The sequence below is a fragment of the Cupressus sempervirens genome, chromosome 1 (assembly GCF_028749045.1).
Source record: "Cupressus sempervirens isolate cs-2001-9-10 chromosome 1, ASM2874904v1, whole genome shotgun sequence".
NCBI lineage: Eukaryota > Viridiplantae > Streptophyta > Pinopsida > Cupressales > Cupressaceae > Cupressus > Cupressus sempervirens.
This window is the reverse complement of record NC_143118.1, coordinates 500,810,538-500,833,168: the sequence shown is the minus strand read 5'-3', so window position 1 is coordinate 500,833,168 and position 22,631 is coordinate 500,810,538. Positions and strand designations below refer to the sequence as shown.

Genomic DNA, 22,631 nt, shown 5'->3' with positions numbered 1-22,631 from the left:
TTATTAATCAATTTCATTCATTGTAGGTCTACAATGATAGGATGATACTCTATGGTATAGGTATTAATCTCTAGAGGAATATTAGTTACTCAATCTTCCATCTTCAACAACTTTACTACTTGCCTCATTTTGGGTCTTGCAACTAGATTTGGATGGGATCACCAAAAGTAGCAACTGGAGACTTGAAAGGACAAAGTTGTCTCAAACATAATGTTGAAGATGACTGAAACAACTATGGAAGTACTAGATTCATAGAGTTATTGAAGATCTTAAGTTGTTCATAAGGGTCATAATTACCTAATACTATTAAACTGCTAAATCTAGATTTAATACTTTAATTTAAAAAATGAAACTTGCAATGTGTGTTATTGCATTCTCTATACAAGATAAAATTATATAAAAGTTCAATTAGATTAAGTGAGCATACAACTAGAACTTATCTAATTTTTTTTCTTTAATTTACTTGGAATAAATTGTTTTATTTTTTCATAGTACTATTACTATCATAAATGTGCAGATAGCTCCAACAAATTAGGATGTTTTAGATTTAGTAGTGTTGTTACTATAAGAATAATGTCTTGATAGTAATTCTATATAATATGATATCCTATTCTAAATCTATCTCTTATAATTATAGGCATTGGATTGGTTACATAGTGAAGGGGTATCTCTCTTTGTTTAAAAAATTTACAACCAACCAACTCATTAACAATTAACTATATGCAAATTAAACAAGTTTATAGAACAAAGAATTATGTTGCCTATTCTGATGATGATGATTCAATAAAAGCATTTCATTACCTGATGTGTATATCTCCTAGTAAATCTACATCTCTGATTACTTCTCTTGCCTTGATCTCAATTTTGAACGTTTGCTCCATTTGCCTATTGGCATTTGACATCTCTAGGTCATTGTTCTATGCAACTTTTAGGGCTCATTCCTACATCACATAACATATATCTATCCACTTCTCTCAATCAATGGTGTCCCCATTTTCATCTTGCCAAGATATAACTCCATGTTTTATAACTAATTCCTCCATTAACATGAAAGAAAATTTAAATTCCTATGAATATGCAGTATGATCCTCAATCAACCTTTCCTCTTCCTAAATATCTTCATTTTCTTCGAGGGTATTTTTTTCTTTGTCCAAGCTCATATATATCTAATTATGTCTCAAAGATAGGGCTTTATAAGTACTATAAATATCTCAAACCTATCCTAATTTTTCAAGCAACTTCTCAAAATGATTTCTTATCAGAGTTCCAGAGACTTCTCTTCTGATCATCAAAACATCTTTCAATTTTGCATTATCTTCTTACAATTTCTTTAATTTAATTCTTAGAGCATTAGAAAATGATTATATCATTGGTTGCACTTGAGGATTCCTTGAATTTAACATATTTCCATATAATGTCTTCCAATTATGCCTCTCAAAGGTCACTTGCTTCACACTTGCTTGATTAAACAATGCCAAGTCCACTTACATACCTGCAACCTTGTTAGGGAAAGTCACCCCTACTTTCAATGTCATCAAATGACAAACAACATGATCAACATCATTAATTTGTGGCCATTTGTGTGGAGGTTATAAGGACCACAACAACATTGATTTTTTCATCTTCCACAAATCTTGAACCAATTATGACATCTTTGACTCCCTGTACATCAACTTTCATATTGTTTTTACTAGATTTAATTAAACTATCAAAAATGTATGATGCACTCAAATACCAACTAGGTAGAACCATCACCCTTACTTCATTCAATAGTTTCCTTCCTCTTCTTGGACTCATATTCTCAACTTCCCTTTTGATATTGTAGTGTCTACCCCTAGTTTACATTTTTGCTATTATTGTTGAACTCTTTTAGGCTAATTTTATGCTTGATTATTAGTAGTATTGTTTAGAGATTATTAGATATTGTTTCAAATTTAGTTGATATATGATGAGATTACTTGGTACTCTATACTTCATGTATGCATGATGATTGTTACAGTGTTTTTAGTTATTGATGATGATTAGATAGATAGATTATTATGTGTTTTCTTATGGATACTTGCCCCATATTGCATGTGTATGGTGTGCATGTATTTTTTCTTTATGTATGGCATTTTTGATGTGGTTAAGAAAGGGAGTCATAGTAACTTGCTAGTTGGGATCTACATGATGCACTACTTCCTGCCATTGCCTATTTAGCTTAGAATATTGTGTTTGTACATGCGTAGATTTTATGTAGGTTGTAGGTACCAGATATCAACTTCCTTGAATTTCTAGGATGAGTGTACCCTATCGCATTATCTCAATAGTAAGAGAGGGGAGATAAATTCTTAAGTCCAAATCTTAAACTTTTAAGCCATTTGTCCTAGAAAATTAGGATAAGTATCTGAGTTGACTACCCTCTAAATGCATCAAATGACGTTAATTCATGATTATAACTCTTTATTTTGATTTTGTATGTGTTTTTCTATGATCAGAATAAAATGAACCTAATAAGAGTCTTTGTATGTTCCCACCCATGCCTCGAGTGCTAGTATAGACTAGGATGGGAGTAGAGAGAAAACTTGGTTGTGACCTTACATCCATAGTATGCCTTGTTAGTATGAGAGGGTACTAGTGGTTACATAGGGAGCACTAGGAGGCAGGGGCCCTAAGAGACTACCAGGGTAACTCTAGCATGATTCATGCGATGATACTTTCCCACTTACATAGTAGGTTTCTTACATGTCTTTGTGTGCCTTTGGGTCTAGATGTCGACCTATCTTGGAACCTTTAAGTTAGATTGCTTTTAGGATTTCCTGGACTTAGATATTACTTTTTATATTTGGTTGTTATCTTGTTGAGTGGACCATTTAGGTTCCACGAGGTTGGGTGGTAGTTTTTTTTACTCTTACCATTGAGATTTGTTTGTAGTCATTGTGGTTGGAGCTTCTTTGTCTGCATTTCCTTTCATTCTATCTATGTATCATTATGATGGATTGTTATATTTTATGCTGGATGTTTATATCTTTTATGATGGTTGGATATATCATGTATGGTGGATGGGTTCATTTATTTTATTGTACTTGTATCATGGATCGAAGGAGGGTGCTATATTTCTAGTTATACATATGTATATTCTTATAGCATTTCATACCCTGTGACATGTACAGTGGATGATTGAGCATTTTGAATTTAATTTGCCAAGAGGCATTCGAAAAAATGTATATTATTTAAATGGACTTTGGAATTTTAATTATTCTTTCATGTGGATGTGGTATTTATTAGACTTAGTATTAATTAAATCAAATGTGACTCAACATCTTGGGATCCTCAAGGAATGTAACTTGTTATGTATGCTTAGAGATTATTTTATGTTATTGCTTCCTCTACTTTATGTTTAATGTGTATGCTATTCTTCTTGTTCAAAAAAAAAGGTTTGGCAAACTTAGTAAAACATTAGGTTATTTCTTTTGGATCCCTTGGCAGGGCATTATAGATATCTTCCTTCAAATTTGTCACTAGTTCTTGTTCATTCTTAAGAGAGATATTTTGGATATTCTATCTCAATAATTTGCCTCTATGTTTATACAAAAAAACCATAAACTCCTTGGATTTGATAAAAATGTCATCATTCTCAGCATTTATCTTATCAAGAATTTGCACAACATACTCAAAGGACTAAAGTAGTGGCTTTTCTATAGTTCTTGAAATTGGAACAAGGGAATCTAGAATCTTTTGAATGTCTTCTTTAAACTGTTCTTTGGCTTTTTCCCTTTGTTCTCCCAATTCTATGTTTTGTTCCTAAATCTATTTTAATACTTCTTCCCACTCCAAATTCTTGAAACCTTCCTCATATTTAATGCCTTGGTGAATATAATCACCCAATTTATGTGATTTCCTATAGGCATAAATGTATCCTTCTAGATCATAATGACTCCAAGAATCCACGGTGTACATGTGACATTCATTTTACAATTTCTCTCCAATCTTGTCATATGACTTAGTTGCACAAATAATAAAGTTTCCAAAAGATAAAGTTGTTGGAAGGAAAGTCTACTTTCTTTGTTTACCTCTGAAATGCTGTTTTCTAGATTCAAACATATGCCTTAAAATTTCTAAATATTCAATTCTATCAAGCACTAATGCTGGTAATATATATGGCCTTCCTTCAAACCCAAATAATCTAGTACAAGTGAAGTAATCATATGCATACCAATCTCCCCAATTGTGTTTGATTTTATCTCCCAAACCACTGTCCCTAGGTCTTAAAAATATTTTAATATCAAGGCTAATTGAGGGAAAAGATTGGTGTCCAAAAAATGTGTACACAGGTTGAACAAAATTATCTTCAAATGAAGGTAACTAGAAGGACTGAACCTATAATCCCATACTAGTGTCTATGTTTGAGCAGGCTTCATTTCCCCATTAGACTCCCTCAAATTCAATTTCAAACCCTCACCCCACAATCCTCTCATTTGCTCAAAATATAAAACCATATGCATAAGAAAGGAATAATGTTTAAAATTAGGGTACTCAACATCTTTAAAATTATCAAAATAAGTATGAATTTTATCAACAACACACTCTACGTAATCATAGGGTCTGGGCTCTAGCATTTGAATGTCTGATGCTAATATCATGGGCCTAATTTCCATCAAATTAGGTGCTTCCATCTCTCCTACTTGTCCACATGATTGGTATGTCAAGTCTAAGTATGTCTTAAATAATTCAAATTATATTGAACGGAGGTCCATCTCCTATAGTTAAAGGCTCCTTTTCTATTTTCTGCAGCATCAATTTCTATTGCATATATGAAATATTTGACCTCTCATACTTATTTTTCAATTCTAAGAATGACAACATTTTAGTTAGACCATTAATGAATTTAAAAGCTTCATTTAGAGATTCAATAGATATCTCCATGAATTTTTTTCCATCCTTATCATATATGCATCTGTCTTTAGCATTATATTTTCTTATAATGACCTTGTGTAACTCCACATTCACAAACACATTTGGCACTATCAAATTTCCTAAATTCATCTCCCAAGGATTACAAATAGGTTCCTTGTGATTTCTCCTCACATAATGATATAAAAAGAGCTCATAACCCCTAGTCCTAGTCCATAAATCTCCAATGTCACTATACTTGTCTTCAATTTTGTCTAGGGAGGTGAATTTGCTTCTTCTTGACTTAGGACCTACAAAATTCATCTATTCAATGAGGTCTTCATTCAATTTCCTTGGTGGCACTTCATCATCTTCTTTCTACTTCTTATTAGCTTTACCCTTTTTGACTTTCTTGGCTTTCCTCTTTTGTGTAGAATCAGAATTCACCATGACACCTTCTAAAACTTTCTCTAAGTACAAGTCTCTATAAAAACTAAATATGAAAAATAATCTCACAATTTTTCTTTAATAATTCATGAACTCAAACTAGTAATGATTATCTTTTATTACCAAACAGACTGCATTCATGCATTTACTTTCCACATGAATTGAAATATAGATCCATTTTTTATCATTGTAGTAAATGAACTAGCTATTAGAAGTCATTTCATGCACTTATTTCCATACCTAATGAAAAATATTAAAAAATTGATTGCTACAACTTTTAGTGATATAAATATGTGAAATTATGATTGCTATAGCCTATTCTCATAAAGAGGGAATTGTTTTTAACTTTATGTTTACTGCTATAGAAATGATGATATCACCATTGCTCATTACTATACTAGAAATCCTTCATTTGTGATCTCTAATACACCTTCTTGCTATTATGTATGGAAATGATATTGGCACTTAAAATATCATTGTAACATATAGCAACACCCCACAAATCATCATTGCTTGCTATATCTCCATAGCACAAAATATGATTGAAGATCAAATTTAACTTATCACCACAACTTACAACGATGTCCTTCTAATAATAAAACTATATATTACTATACACACATTGATCACTAAGCTTTATTGCTCATTTCCAAAGCTCATCTTGTCATACTTTGATTAGAGATAATTGCTATAAGTTATAGTGATGACATCCTCTATCACTAATCACTATATCTGAATCCATGTCATTTTGATAAGTGATAATCATTATATGTCATAGGAATAGCCTTCATCTTATCACTTATTGCTAAGGCTAATTTATAATTGCTTCTATTAGCAATAATTGCTACAATATATAGTAATATTGGAACTTGAAATGTCTCTATATCATATAGCGATATCTCGCAACTCATCGTTGATCACTATATTTCCACAACACAAAATGTGATCAATGATCACATTTAACTTATCGATGCAACTCATAGAAATTCCCTTTTAATAATATAAACATCCATAGCTACTAGTTACAACAATCTCCAAGCTTTATTGCTAATCATTATATGCTTTTGCTTGTCCCACCACTCTGTGATAAATCATGATTGCTATAACTTACAATGATATATGAAGACTTATCCCTCATCTTTATACTAAGATTCCATATCCTTTGCTTGCCGATGAGATGTATTGATATAAGTTATAGTGATGATTAAATTCCATTACTCATTTCCATATCAATAATGAATATTTTCTACACAATAATGAATCAAATCTCTATATGCTATAGCGGTATCATACCCTACTTCAAGCTACCCAAATTGTAATTGCTAAAAGATACCCCAATATCTAATGCCTCATTGATCTAGCTACAACGATAATCTAAAGAATGAGAATATCTTCATAAATTCAAATAGGACCAAGGCCTAGATCTATCAATGGATATTGCCATGTTATGAGTAAGCCCTAGGAGTGCAATTCTACAATAGGATTCTTTGACTTGAGTAATAAATAGCAATTTTTTGTCAAAAAACAAATCTCTCTACTCTTGGGGATGTTATATTTTCTTTAGCTAATAAGAGTGCACATGTCCCATATCATAACAACAAACTAACCCAAATTCTTCAAGATTTCTTGGGTGGCCAAGCAAAGAAACTCATGTCTATACATTTCAATCCAAACACTGAATCTTACTCAAAGACAATCAACACTTTGAAATTTGTGAAAAGAGTGTCCAACTTGGAACTGGGTGTTGCACATAGCAATAAGGAAAGAAAGGATGTTAGAGATCTCAAGGAATAGATTTCCAAATTAAAGGAAATCATTGCAAGAAAACATGTTGAGCTCAAGCGTTTGCAAAAATTGAATCCCTGAAGATGTCCTACACACTATTAATAAATATCATATACACATTTTGGAATTTGTTGTAGATTAATTCTATGCAATTTTTTTCATACCTAATCTTATTGTTAATTATGTGACTATGACTTCTTGTTATTATTGAGGTTTCTGACTTATGCATTTGTTATATTTTCTCAGTATTCAGTTGTGTGTTTTTATAAAATTTCTTAAGAAATTAGATTTTAGAAGACTAAAAATTTACCAAATATTTATTGCATTTAGATGGTTTTCATTTAGCTAAAATATTAGTGTTACATAAAATATTATTGTTTTTCTTTAATCACTATAGAGATTATTACTTTAGACATAGTGAAACTATTATGCATGTTAGTATAGGTATTAGGTGCTTTAACACATGCCTTGGTAGAAGTCATGTGCTAGTCTTGTGTGCTTATTTATCTCAATCTCTCCTAAAGCATGTCTAATATATTTTATCTTTAAATATCTCATTATATTTCTACAACAACTATCCCATCAAAAGGGAATGCTTCTCATGCTTTAACTTTCCATTGTAGCTTGTATCTATAATCTTGTAAATTCTCAACTCAAAATCTATTGATGTTTTTAACTCTATGATCCACTTATATGCAATAACAAGGAAACTCTACTTGAAAAATAGTACCTAAAATGTGGCTCAAATAGTTGATCTCTCCTTTTGTACTAGCATGTCTTTATAATGTAATAAAAAACTATCAATGCTTCCTTAACTATTTTACATATCTACTAAACATTTCAATATCACTTATGGTCTTTTGAGATATAAGATACTATTTTAAAAGAATTTTTTATTTTTTTAAAGATGTAAGCTACTATTTTAGAAGCAAATTCTATGAGTTTATTCCCTTGTCACATTTGATGTTTGAATGATTTATACTGTCTAATTTAACTAATGGAAGAGATTATTGTAGTCTATTTTCTTGATTCCCAATTGAACTGACATCGTTATTTCCTCATCATTGTAAAGAAATTAAGAATCTAGTAAATGAGTTGCTTGCACATGTTTCATGTTACATTGATTAGTTTTTTCTATTAGAACCCATTAATATTTCTTGTAATTTATTTGAAGGTATGTTTCCTACTTGGCACCCTTGCACTTGGGCAACTAGAGGCTTGAAAAAATAGATGGCAATGGAAGAAGGTTTAATGACTATTAAGGCCATAGAAAACTTGAAGCTTGCAGAGGATATCATGAAGACTTGTTATGAGATGTATTCTGTAACAACTATTGGTTGGCCTAGCACTAGAAATTGCACATTTTCATATGCAAGTGAGCAACTTTGGATGAATTAATAACCCACATCAAATACATTTTGTTATTTTTATTATTGCTCATGTTTTCTATAGCTTTTTTTGAGGGTATAATTGTGAATTTGAAACTTTTGAAATAGGAATTTTATGAAGATGGATTATAGGGAGGGAATAGAAGTTTAAGTTCCTGGATGACATAATAATTAGATATGCAAACCACCATAACCTTCTATAACCTGAGACCATGGAATCATTGTTTTCGTTGCATCACATAACTCAATATCCTAGTAAGATGTTTATCAATACTAATTGTATCCTACTTCATGTTACAAAATCTAATTTGCAACATTTTGGAATCATTATTTTTCAATTTATTAGTTGATTTGACCTTTCTCTATTGATGTGACAATCAATCTTACTCATCCCCCAATCTCTTCCTCAATGTCTCCTTAGGTCACACACTTGAACAAATAGGGATTCTACTCACCCTATTCTCTTTAGGAATCTAACCAAGTAGTTCATAAACCTTTCAATTGGTACACATCAACTAAGTAGAAAAATCTTGCTTGCTAACTTTCCTTCCACACAAATAAACCCAAATGATCTTTGAACTCCCAAAATGAGTGGATAGTCATCTAGGAATGTATTTGGACTCTCCAATAGTTCCTCAAACAAAAACAACGAAGAAATTGTAACCAAGCTCTAACCCTTAAGAAAAAATACATTCAAGTGTTGTAAATAGGGCTACAAGAATTAACCCTCCAAATGTAGGAAAATCCAATTATCTGGCAAAAATTATTAAAAAGGGTCCTTAAAACCCACTATTCTAAGTACCCTTTTCAGAGACCTTAAGGATTTTGGGGGTCTAGGGTTCCCAAATTGTCATATAGTACAAGCACAATTTTAGCCTTATGTCTACAAATTTTTGGACAACAAGGAAAATTGGACTATGTTTGTTCCTAACAATAAAATTAAATGTAATGTCATACATTATATACCAAAAATTGTCCCAATATTGTTAAGTCAATTAGAATTTGAAAACACTAACTACACTCATAATGTTGACTATCCAAGTGAGTTACTAAGCCATAAACTTGACTTCCCATATCATTACATAAATATGCTTAATATATTTGATTTGAGCCTAATACCAAGTGGTAAGGTTTGCTAAGTTCTATATAAATCATGACTTTAACAATATTATCATATGAAAGAGAAAAAGGTTTGGAAGGAGGAGTTGGAACATTTTGGAATATGAACAAATCAATAAAAATGAGTATATTTTTGGAATTCAGATGATGAACCTAAAATGGTAGATTTCTCTCATTCTTCTTCTTCATCAATAGATGTGACATCAACATTTACAAATCACAAATTCAATGTGAACATGATCCAAGACCAATATAGCCCTTCTATCTCACCACCAATTCTACCACTTCCTCCTCCTCATCAATTCTAATCATTGATAAAATTGGTAAGTGAAATAGTTCAGATTGATCATTACAAGAAAACCTAGAAGAATGATTTCTTAACATTAGTAAGAAGAATTAAATTTCTACTACCTCTTTTTGAGGAATCAAAAGACATGCACCATAGAATATGATCTATGCCTTGGGATTCTCTTCCCTACATTTCTTCCTTGGAAAAAGCCTAGCAATCTTCTAAAGCTTCACTTCAACTCTTTCCTAATAATGGCAAAAAACTTTAACTAGTCTTTGAGAGAAAATGTATGATTTTCTTAAGAACCATGACAATAGATTAATGAGAAAATATTTAATGTTTATCTCTGACACTTGGCATTGATCAATGATCAACCAACATATATTTATACTATGAAATGACTTAGCATATATATTCACAAACCCAAATGGGAATTATTTTTTTCCTAAACCCATGAACCTAAATCTGTACCTGAACTGAGAACTCAAATTGGCAACTTAGCAAAATATTGATATTTGTGATGCTCATTAGTTTAGTTTTATCCTAAAAATATCATTCCAATCATGTCTAGGCTCTGCCTCAACATACAAACATTTTTATTGAAAGCTATTTTATTACAAAAAATAATTGCAGCTCTGTTGGAGAATCAATGCCATTTACCTTTTGCCTTGTCTGAAGAATCTGTAGCTCACTGTGTTTTTAGCAACAATGTTAGTTTTATTTGTTGTGGTTATTCCACTTATGTCCTCTTCAACACTTTTCTATTTTGTTTCTCCTATAGTACTACTAGAGTAAAGATGTAGGCTTTAATTCTAGGAGTCATAAAACTTGTAACTAATTTTGTATCTCTTATTGACTCCAAAGCATAGTCAAATGTACTGCATAATAGTCTTATTAAGAATTTATGGTTGATGAAATTTGTATATAGTTAAAGAAGTATCTCTCTCAGGAAACTTGTAATAAAATCATTTTTTCTTTAGATTTTGAGTGCTTAAGGAGAAAGCATAGGAAATTTAGTGTCAATGTGAATTAATTATTCAAGTGATTTTCTATAAAAATTATATATTGTAACACATATATTGTTAGAGGTGTCTAATTTAATAAGACCAATCAAGAACATATAAATTAATAATTACCATATGGGGTGATGTGAATTAAATTGTGATACCATGAAAAGTGATATTTATGTAAGAGTCAAACTAAAGCCTAGGAGTCTAGATCTATTGTTTTTGGTCCTAGATGCTTGTACTACTGAACATGGTAAAGGTGACAAACTATACTTCTAAATTTGGAATTATTAGGATGGTGCACATAAGGAATTGATTATATAGCTACTTTTGGTTACAAAAAAAAATTTTAAAAAAAAATTAGGTATGAATAAAGTGGTTATTAATCACCTGGACAAGCTTTTTGTGACAAATGATGCAGCTACCATAGTTAAAGAACTTGAGGTACAACATCTTGCAGCCAAGCTCCTAGTGCTAGCAGCTACAACTCAATAGGAAGAGACTAGAGATGGTGCCAATTTGACAATATCATTTGAAGGAGAACTTCTTCAAGGAGTTGAAGAGCTCATTAGAATGGGATTGCATCCTAGTGAAATAATCAGTGGCTACACAAAAGAGATAAGCAAGGTAGATATTTTTCTTTCTTGCAATCAAATGACAAATAAAACCCCGAGATATTTTATTTCTTTAGATTTTCTTTTTTTCAAAAATTAATAATACCTTATCTACTTTGTTTCTAGTATTGTTTATTGGTAATAATTTTTCTTTTTTGTTCAAGAAATTGAGCTTTTATATGAATTAGTAGAACCATGTTCAGAAAAGATGGATGTTAAGAATAAAGAGCAAGTGACCCTTAGGATGAAAGCTCTTGTTTCTAGTAAACAATTGGGACTAGAAAGAATTTTGTGTTCCCTTGTTGTAGATGTATGAGATCTATTTCAGCATTTATAAGTGTTTTTTATGGTGACTATGACATCATTCTAGAATGAGATTTTTTTTGTAGGCCCGTATTCAAGTTTTCCCCATAAGTCTAGTGAATATCAATGTGGATAATGTGTGAGTTTTTAAAGTTTTGAGGGGAGGACTACATGACTGTATTGTGGTTTAGGGTATGGTACTGAAAAATTATGTTGTTAGAACAATCAAACATGTCGAGAAAGTCTAGGTTTGGTTCTAGTGGATGTAATTTTCATAATTCAAATATAGCTTTAGATCTTAATATTCTCTCTAATTGAACATGGTCACACTGTTGGAAATAATCAAGACTAACAAGGTTACTAAGAGGGGAGGGGTGAATCAGTAACTCTAAAACTTTAATTCATTTTTTGCATACTATTTTACCATTCATCCATCTAATCTACTGTATGCATGAAAAGATAAATATCTCTAACACATGAACACACAGATTTGGTGACCTAGAAACCTTCCAATTAGAAAGTAAAACTGGGTTGGGGATGATACCCACAAAACTTCAATACTATAGTATAAAGTTGGCCGGTTGAGGCTTACAATGATCACTTTTGATGATCTGCCCTGTTAGGAGCAAATAGGATTGCTAGATCCACCTTGTTAAAGGATTTACAAACATACAATGAAGTATGCACTCTATTAGGAGATTTACAAAAGACTGTTAAGTCTACTTGGTTAAAGGATTTAGAAAACTGATTCACCTATTAGGATGAAGTAGTGAATCTGATTGCAACTGATTACTGATAAGATCCTTGTGCTCTGATCACCTGATGTGACAAATGTATCTTTTCTGCATCAATGTTGACCTTGCTATATTCCTCTGTTCTGCTAGTGATTCGCTTTTGCTCTTCTCAAATTATTGCAACACATCACAATCAACTATATTCAACATTTCATTATTTCGAATGATATAAATCATTCCAATATTTACACTGGCAAGGTTAGCCAAACACAAGTAAATAAATATTACTAAGTTAGCCAGATGGTAGAAAACTCAGGTTCCACAAACTGACTCGGTGACCTTCTGACACTTGGCATCCACTACAATACATTTCATCGTCATGCACTCGGTAAGAGTAGGTGCACAGTCCATACTAATCATTCTAAGTAGCTTGGAACTCAGTAACCATTGGTGACTCGGTGAATACTTTGTCACTCAGTAAAAACTAAATCCATTGATAACCTTCTTTACTTGGTAAATACTGATTCCTTCATTTACCTTGGTCACTCGGTAAACACTAAGTTCTTTGTTTACCTTGATCATTCGGTAAACACTAAGTTCTTTGTTTACCTTGATCACTCGGTAAATGCTAAGTTCTTTATTTACCTTGATCACTCAGTAAATGCTAAGTTCTTTATTTACCTTGATCACTTGATAAACACTAAGTTCTTTGTTTACCTTGATCACTCGGTAAACACTAAGTTCTTTTGATGACTCAGTGAGCACTGACTGCTTGGAGAACACTATTCTGCTCGGTAACCACTAACTGCTTGGAGAACACTGCTGAACTGCCCATATGCTCGATTTTCAAAAGAATGCTCAGTATTAACTGTTTACTTGTGGAATTTATAAGGTAACTGCTGAATGCTCGGTGTGAACTGTAGACTAGGTGATGAACTCGGTAAGCATTTAGAATTGAATAAGTGTTGTCACTGATGACAAATATATCATAATTCCAACAATCTCCCCCTTTGGCATTAGTGACAAAAACACTTATGAGTCAAAACTTATATACAATATTTGACATACTGATAATTGATTCTACTAAATATATATGGCTTCCTTGCATATGACTCCCCCATACAATATACACAAGGTATTTACCTGAGTTATATGACTTTTATTTACAGTATCTCTTTGTCCGTTTTGTACATTTATCTCACCAATAACTCTTTCTGAGTATCTCTTTCTCCCCCTTTTTGACAATAATGCCAAAGAATAAAAAGAATGTATTTACATGGAAACACCAAAATGTGAGATAAACTCTGAATGTACCTGAAGAATAAGTTGCAGAGTCTTGTCCCAATTCTCTTGCAAGATTTTGCATGTGGATAGAGCTATCTGAACTTCTGTAGAGAGTTCAATCACATGGTCTACAATGGAGAAATTGTTGTCATGGATCAATGTTTTTGAATGAGCAATATGCTTTTGCATTGTATCCATGATGGGAAGGATCATATTCTAAATATCTAACAATGTAGATCAGATCCTTGACTCTTCTCTCAGCAATTCTACTTGTTTTTTTGACAAAAATTTGATTCTGAGGTGATGAGATGAGGTTGAATTGGGGTCAAGCTTCAAGTTTTGTGTGCTTGCCTTTTGATCCTCATCTATCTTATTCAATTGTTCTCTTATTTCCTTGGTATACTCGGTAACATCACAAAGCTTAGCAAAAAGAGATGTTACATGATTAAAAGAATTTTTAATGTTGGCCAAAACTGTGGTTAATTCAACCTATTTTATTGCTATGTGTTGAGCAATGTGCTCAAGCACCTTATGATCAAACTTCTTTTCTGCCTTCTCTATCAATTTTTCTTGACCAGAGGTGTCCTCATTGAATTTATTTACTACCTCTTCTAATTGTAGCAAAATGTGTTGAGAAGTATCAACACTAACACCTATAGCCTCTATTATTATATTTTTTGCTTCATCAATAATTTTAAATTCTCTATCTCTCTCATTCCTTAGTTATTTTTGCTTTGCCTTCAGTTCAATGCGTTTACTGAGCAATCTTAGTTCATCAACTAAAGTAGTGTCCGTATCTATCTTTGGAATGACAATTTCAGTATCCAAGTCTACATCCTCATCAATTGCCTTGCCTATAAGCAGAAGTTTTAATGGAGTCTTTGGTTTTTTTGCTGTACTAACATCTTTGCCTTTTGAAACAGAGATAATGGTTGATGAGGTTGGACCGACTGTCAAAACTAGAATAGGACCAACTAAAGGAAGACTGAGAGAGGGGCTAAATGTATCCAAAATTGGTATACTTCCCAGAATTGATGTGCATACCAAAATATTTACAATCACTAGTACATTTCAGACCATTTTTCGACCATTATTGGTCAAAATTTTGACCCAATTTTTTACCAAACTTCAACCAACTTCAACCAACCAATTGGTCAAAATTTTTCCAGAATACATTGGTTGAAAAAACTCCATAGCCATGGTGTAAGTTCTGCCAGGAATTGGTCAAAATTTTGACCAATGAAGGTAGAAAATTTTGACCAATAAAGGTAGAAATTTTGACCAAAGAAGGGAAAAAATTTGACCAATAAAGGTAGAAATTTTGACCAATGAAGGTCAAAAATTTTGACCAATAAAGGTAGAAATTTCGACCAATGAAGGTCAAAAATTTTGACCAATGAAGGTAGAAATTTTGACCAATGAAGGTCAAAAATTTTGACCAATGAAGGTAGAAATTTTGACTAATGAAGGTAGAAATTTCTACCAACAGGTAGGCGTAAAATTTTTTTTAGGCATTCTATAAAATAGTCACATGCCTTGCATATGATATGACATTTTGTTGATGATGGATTACGGAGAGTGATCTGAAACCATGATGCTAAAAAACACATACAATCAAATCCAAAAAGAACTTGCATTACAAATGGATTGTGGAAATCTGATATTGTTAATTTTGCATGCATGTCTACTAGGACAAATATATGTTTAGGTTGTGATTGTCCTAGTAGACATGCATGCAATTTTACCAATATCATATTTCCACAATCCATTTGTAGTGCAAGTTCATTTTGGATTTGATTGTGTGTTTTTATCATCATGGTTTTAGATCACTCTATGTAATCCATCATTAGCCAGATGAGAGAGTGCAAGATGCATGCAAAATGTCATATCATACGCAAGGCATGTGAACTGTTTTATAGAATGCTTGAAAAAAATTGACAACAACTAATATGAAAAATATATAATTAGTTATATGATTGAGACAAATCATGTACCAGTGAGTTGTTCAAAATTTTGACCAAATAAATTTTGACCAATGGGTTGGTCAAATTTGGTCAAAAATTGGGTCAAAAATTTGATCAATGAAGGTCAAAAAAGAACCCAAATGCACTAGTGCAAGTATGCTTGCCAAGTTGACTCTTTGAGTTCGGTCATCAAGTCACCCCACCAAAGTGCCTCATTAAGGTCAATCTTTAGGTTTGCTCATCGAGCTTGCTCACCAAGTCAGCTCGCCATGTCATGTCTCTAAGTGGCCTCGCTAAGTTGGCTCGCCAACTTGCCCCACCAAGTTGCCACTTTAAGCCCACTCACCATGTTAGATCGCCAGGCCGACTCCCCAAGTTAGCTTGCCAAGCTAACAATTGAAGTATGCTCACCAAGTTGACTCTTTAAGTTCGCTCACCAAGTCTGCCCCCTAGGCCAACTCTCCAGGTCAGCTCACCAAGTCACCCCCACCCAATCACCTCAATGAGTTGACTCATTAAGTCAACTCACCAAGTCTACTATTCAAGTATGCACGCTAGGTCGGCTCACCGAGCCAGCCCACCAAGTCATGTCACCAAGTCGATTGTTCGAGTATGCTCACAAAGTTGACTCTTTAAGTTTTCTCATCAAGTCACCCCACCAAAGCACCTCATCAAGGTCAGTCTTTAAGTCCACTTGCCAAGTCACCGCATCAAGTTGACTCACCTCTCTCCTCACCAAGTGGACTCGCTAAGTCAGCTCACCAACTTGCCCCACGAAGTTGACTATTCAAGTATGCTCGCCAAGTTGACTCTTTGAGTTTGATCATCAAGTCACCCCACCAAAGTGCCTCATCAAGGTTAGTCTTTAGGTCCGCTCATTGAGCTTGCTCACCAAGTCAGCTCGCCATGTCGCATCTCTAAGTGGCCTCGCTAAGTCAGCTCACCAACTTGCCCCACCAAGTTGCCACTTTAAGCCCACTCACCATGTTAGATCGCCAGGTTGGCTCCCCAAGTTAGCTCACCAAGCTAACAATTGAAGTACGCTCACCAAGTCGACTCTCTAAGTTCGCTCACTAAGTTTGCCCCCCAGGCCAACTCTCTAGGTCAGCTCACCAAGTCACCCCCACCCAGTCACCTCAACGAGTTGACTCATTAAGTCAGCTCACCAAGTCTACTTATTATATTTTGTATCTCACAATGATCACTCTATAAGAGAGCATATTGCCTTTGGCACCCATTCAGTGCAGGCGTATAAAGTCTACCATCAGAAATGGCATCATCTTTGAGTATATTTATATTATCATATCAGACAACTTATCACAATATTTAGAGCATAAATATAAAGTTATATCAGAGACTGCCTGCATATTTGCAAATTCTTACTTGTATATCAGACACAACAAACAGTACAAGGTACTAAGAATTTCCTCAGTCATTGCATGTAATTTCTTGTATATCAAAAATAGCAAATATATATCATCTTGATTGTTATACAATCATAATTATTTTGATCTAAACCATACTGTATATGCATTTGGAATTAAGAATCATTCAAATATTACTTTAATACAAGAAACTATTTCTATATTCATTGAGTTGTGAAGAATTCAAGTAGTATCTCGTAATTAGAAACATAAGGAAATTACAACCACCAAATTATGTGACTGAGAAGTGAGTCTGCAGAGTCTGCAATTGCTCATTTTACTATAGACAACATTTTCCTAAGAAGCTTTACCCCAGTCAGGAATTGATACTCCAATGACACATACTCACAACCACTAGTTTTCTATCCACCAGGGTCCTTGCCAATATTTGAAGGTTGCATATGATGCATGACTACTACTAGGATTTTCTCCACAAAAAGAAATTCATGTTGTCATAAAAGCTATTGTCTAGTAATATCCTGGCAAATCTCGTGCCTCTAAAAATCTAATGATGTCTGTATATGTCGGATCCCAATTGTGACGGTCGCAAATAACACATTACATATCTTCCTAGAATGTTCTTGATAGGAAGAGATCCCTTGTTTTAAAATAAGACAAATTAGAATCAATTCATTTAAAAGTTAGATATACAAATATAGGTGGCACACAGACTATTAGAAACTTAAGCTTCCACTCTACTTACCAAACATGAGAGTCACAGTTGTTGTTTTGGTTATCACCCATCACAAAAACATAGCCATGAGGCACATGCTGCAAATGGATATAACATGAAATGTAGAGTTTTAGTTAACTTGTTTATTGATCATGTAATCAATGAATAACAAAAGGATATGTGATGTGTGAAACCTCTATCTTTATAGAACACATTCACACAATCAGAAAGGTTGGATTTATAATCAATTCAATGTTTGGTTTGATATGAAATTTCAAAGTCTGGAAGGAATTACTCTGGTAAGAAGTAGAATTCTGATTTGCTTGAGAGCATCCACAATCAGAATCAGAACTACAAGGTTCTAGTGATGAATCTTTTGGTCCATCCAAGCTATATGGTGAAAAACTTGTATAGATGTCATAGATAAACAACAACATCCACTACAATGTCATAGATGTCTAAGTAAACAATAGTTGATCCTGGCAGTGAGCTCTCCAAGTTGGAGAGAGCAGGTGCCCAATTTCTGTTGAAGTAGAGTGATGCATCATTTATTCTTACATTGCATGGCCTCCCTACCATAGCAAGAAATGTTCTATTTTAAGGTGAACATCCCAAGATCAACAACCCTGCTACTATGAACTTTCTGGCTCCAACATTGTACAGATCCTAGCACAGTTACTGTTAACATTTCCTATATTGAAGAAATAACTAACACCCCAATCAACATTCCTTGCAGCCAAGTTGTAAAGTGCATTGCTTACAATAATCGAAGCACACTTTGCCCCAACAACGGTTTTTATTCGAGAGGTATATTCCCTAAAATACTGTACTTTCTTCCACAATGCTCATTTAACAATACCTACACCAATCAACAGACACCAAAGAACCAGCAAATTTAGAGCCAGATATTACAAACACATTGCAAAGCTAAGTCTTATATGACAAAGCATTATCTACAAAATTTGTGTTGGGTTCGTTTAACAGAATTTGGAAAGACTTTAGCAAGAATATGATAAGGACTAGACTTTTGCAAGAATGGGACCAGACTTTGGGCTTGCCAATGAAGAATTTGATAACATAGTACTCGACGAAAAATTCCTGCAAAATATATTCTTTCAAAAGAAATTTTGACTAGAAAGGCACCTGATAAGCTGAAGGTTCAAGACAAAATTTTGTAGGAAGATCAGAGTGGAAGACACCACTTTCAAGACATTCAACATGGCCTCCAATATATGTTTCACTCTCAAGTAGATGCCTATTGTAAAACTTTTTTGGTTCAGATTGATGCTTGTTGGAACAAATGATGTTTTCCTTGAATGCCTGCAAAGGTTCATACATTAATAAAAATCCAACAATAATACATGCATGTATCATATCCCTGTTGGGTTCATGCATAGCATTAGATAAAAGCATCGTACTATTGTAAATATAGAATTGACTATTTGTTATATTGTATACCTTGTTATAATCCTCCAGCTAGACCTCCTCTTCACATGCAAATATCCATTTTTCAACTTTCTCAAGGATTTCCTTCTTGCTAAATGCCTCTTCTTTAGTCAAAGCAATCTATTCTTCAATAGTTTCAAGAAGTATTGATGGTTCAACCAACCCTGAAAACATTAAGAGATGAAACCAAAATCACATCAGTTGTCTGAGTGAAAATAGATATCTTTGGTTATATTCTAACATAAGAAGAAAAACAAGAAGTGCCAAAAATTTACCAGAATCTAGGGAGGCAATTGCTTCATCCATAGCAATATTACTTTATGAAAAAAGATGAGCTCTTCTACAAATTTCTTCCAACTCTGTTCACTTCTTTAGAATAAGTTCCTTCATCTTGCTTCCTTTCAGCTCCTCTAGCCTTGCAACCTCTGCTTCAACCTGTAGAATCATAATCATATTACATATACAAAAAGAAAAAGTGAGCTTACATGCACAAGAATGACATCAATATCTGCAAACATCAGATTGGATATAGGTCAACCTGCATACATTTTCAATGAATTCCTCTGACAAAGAATTGGGAGAGAAAATTTCATGCTCTGAAGCTACAATATTACAAGTAACACTTTGGAACATCAATTGCTCTTCAACAGGTGTGTCCATTAAATTCCAGAGTTCAAGCATAGTAGTAGCCAAATCTTGAAGCTATAAACATCTGCAGTAGAAGAGTTTTAGCATTGACACAAATCACAAAACACACAACTTGCACAAAACAATACAACAAAATAAAATAAGTTGTGCAATTAAAACAAATGCCCTATAAAAGAACTTACCTTTTGCATTCTATTTCTTTTTTCTTCTCACAATCTATGAATTGTCATTGCTAGTCTTTCAATAGTATCATCACTAATGCTCTTTGCCTGTTTTGACTCATCCAAGCTTGGATGTACTTCTTTCACAATGTATGAGAAATCTATGCCAAGGACCAAGCATAATTCATGAAGGGTATTACAATACTCAATTACTTTGAACAAGCGATTATTTTTGGGTAAAAACAACAGAGAGTGAGAACAAGGAAATGTGGAACAGAGACAATGAATGTAATAAAGGTGTCAGGACACATTAAATGAAATGATGTGGTAATCAAGAGGAAGTTTATGGTAAATTAAGACAAAGCACAAGTAGGTTGACATATACAGTTTAAGAAATGGTATTTTGACACATCTTATGTTATTGGCCATCAAAATTCATCAAATGTTAGCAAAAAATAAATGAAAAACAATCAGTCTAGCATCTAAAAAAAAGCCCCTCATAAATGAAAAATAGACATCAATGACAACTACCTCATAATATTTTTTCAAGCCAGAATCATATAAGAATAACTGGGGTCACATATTAGAACTTTATATGCAATCTAGGGAATAAATGTTTTAAAAGGATCTCTACATATAAAACAAGACTTCAAATATTCAGTAAGATGGGAGAGTGAAGAAAGCATTAAAAGCCCCTCATAAATGAAAAATAGACATCAATGACAACTACCTCATAATATGTTTTCAAGCTAGAATCAAATTAGAATAACTGGGGTCACATATTAGAATTTTATATGCAATCTAGAGAATAAATATTTTAAAAGGATCTCTACATATAAAACAAGACTTCAAACATTCAGTAAGATGGGAGAGTGAACAAAGCATTAAGATTAAAGCAATGTGTCGCTGAAAAGTAGGGAACTGTGAATTAACAACAGGAAAAACTGATTGAACTGCAGTGATTACAATTGATCTCACGAGTAATAATATTACCCCATACTTGCAAACAATAATTCTATATCGCAGATTGGCCATTGGACTGAAGAAAGTCTGAATCCCTTAAAATCACCAACATAACATAACAAAGCCTAGATGTTTGAGAAAAATATGAAATGAACCAGTCATAAAATCCTTACCTTCTCCTCTTGAAGTGCTTGGAGTTGTCTCTGGTATTCTTCAAGCTTTCTTACAAATAAATTGCTATAGTCTACACTAACAACAGAAGGATTGAGCTGCATATATCCAGTAATTTCATTTGAAATCCTTTGAATTTGTGTCTTAACATCCACAATCTACTTAATTCGGTCTTCCTTTCTCCGTCGCATTCATTCCAAGTGTGGAGTAATAGCTTCGAATTTTTCCTTCAAGCTTCCTGGCTTTCTTTCTCCCTACATAATCAAAGTGTGTGCACATGTTCTGCTTCAAAATTTTGACATAAAAGGTAATGATACAAAGACTCATAAATTCCATTAAGCCAGAGTGGTCTAAAGAGTCTCTCATAATGTGTTTAGGATATTTTTTATCTATAATAATTAAGTAAGAAACATTTTACTGAATCTTACAGCGAGTTATTACTGAACCTACTTGAGCAGAGGGCGATCTCCAAGCGCTGAAATTATGGAAGCAAGCTCTGATTCATAATTTTCTCTCATCTGATGAAGCTAAGCCCTCGATTGGTTCGCTTGATCCACTTTGTGTGTGTATACCTCCAAACACTCTTGTTCAAGCTGAAGCAACATTTTATCTCTTTCATCATTCGGTTCCCCTATTTCATCCCATATCAACTAAAATCAACCAACTGCTAGTTAATATCTCACCCAAATCTCTTTCAGGCTATTAAAACATTATGATTCATAAGCTTCATTATGTTATCATCATCACAGATATCATTAATACCTAGAAAAATAAACCCCTATAAATCTGCAAATTCTTTTATGAGAAACATATTTCGGCTGAAAGGAAATAGACTCAAAAAGTTAAAAGAAATTCAGCAAGGCCAATAGACTTTAAGATACAATTCCCCAGTGGGAAAACCAGCATGAATTCAACTAAAATAAGCACACAATTTATCCATTTTGTCAACAAAAAGAAAGAATCTCATATAAAACAATTTTACCTGTAGCTCGTATAGAAGAGAACCACAAGTTGTTTCCAAATGGTATAGCTGATCCCGTTGCATGCTTGACATTTTGAATACACTACTAGGTGATTCCAAACTATTCTGTATCTGCCAACAATAGCAGCTTTATTAGATTAGGAATTTATGTAAAATAAATTTAAACATTTGTAAAATATGAAACCCTACTTAATTTGATTTCCATGAAAAGATGCTTATTGTCAGGCCTAGACTTCCAGGTCTAGAAAAGATAAATGCTTGGTAATATTAATTTGCCACCAAATACTTGTATATTTTTGATTCGTTGTCTATAGCTTAAAACATGAATACATCTACTAAACAAAATACAAATCACTC

The 22,631-nt window shown here is 33.1% G+C and overlaps 1 pseudogene; it reads right to left on the bottom strand.

Annotated features, from left to right (window-relative positions):
- Window positions 1–18,699: 18,699 nt before the first annotated feature.
- Window positions 18,700–22,346, bottom strand: LOC149578432 (65-kDa microtubule-associated protein 3-like; annotated as a pseudogene).
- Between the last annotated feature and the right edge of the window lie 285 nt (window positions 22,347–22,631).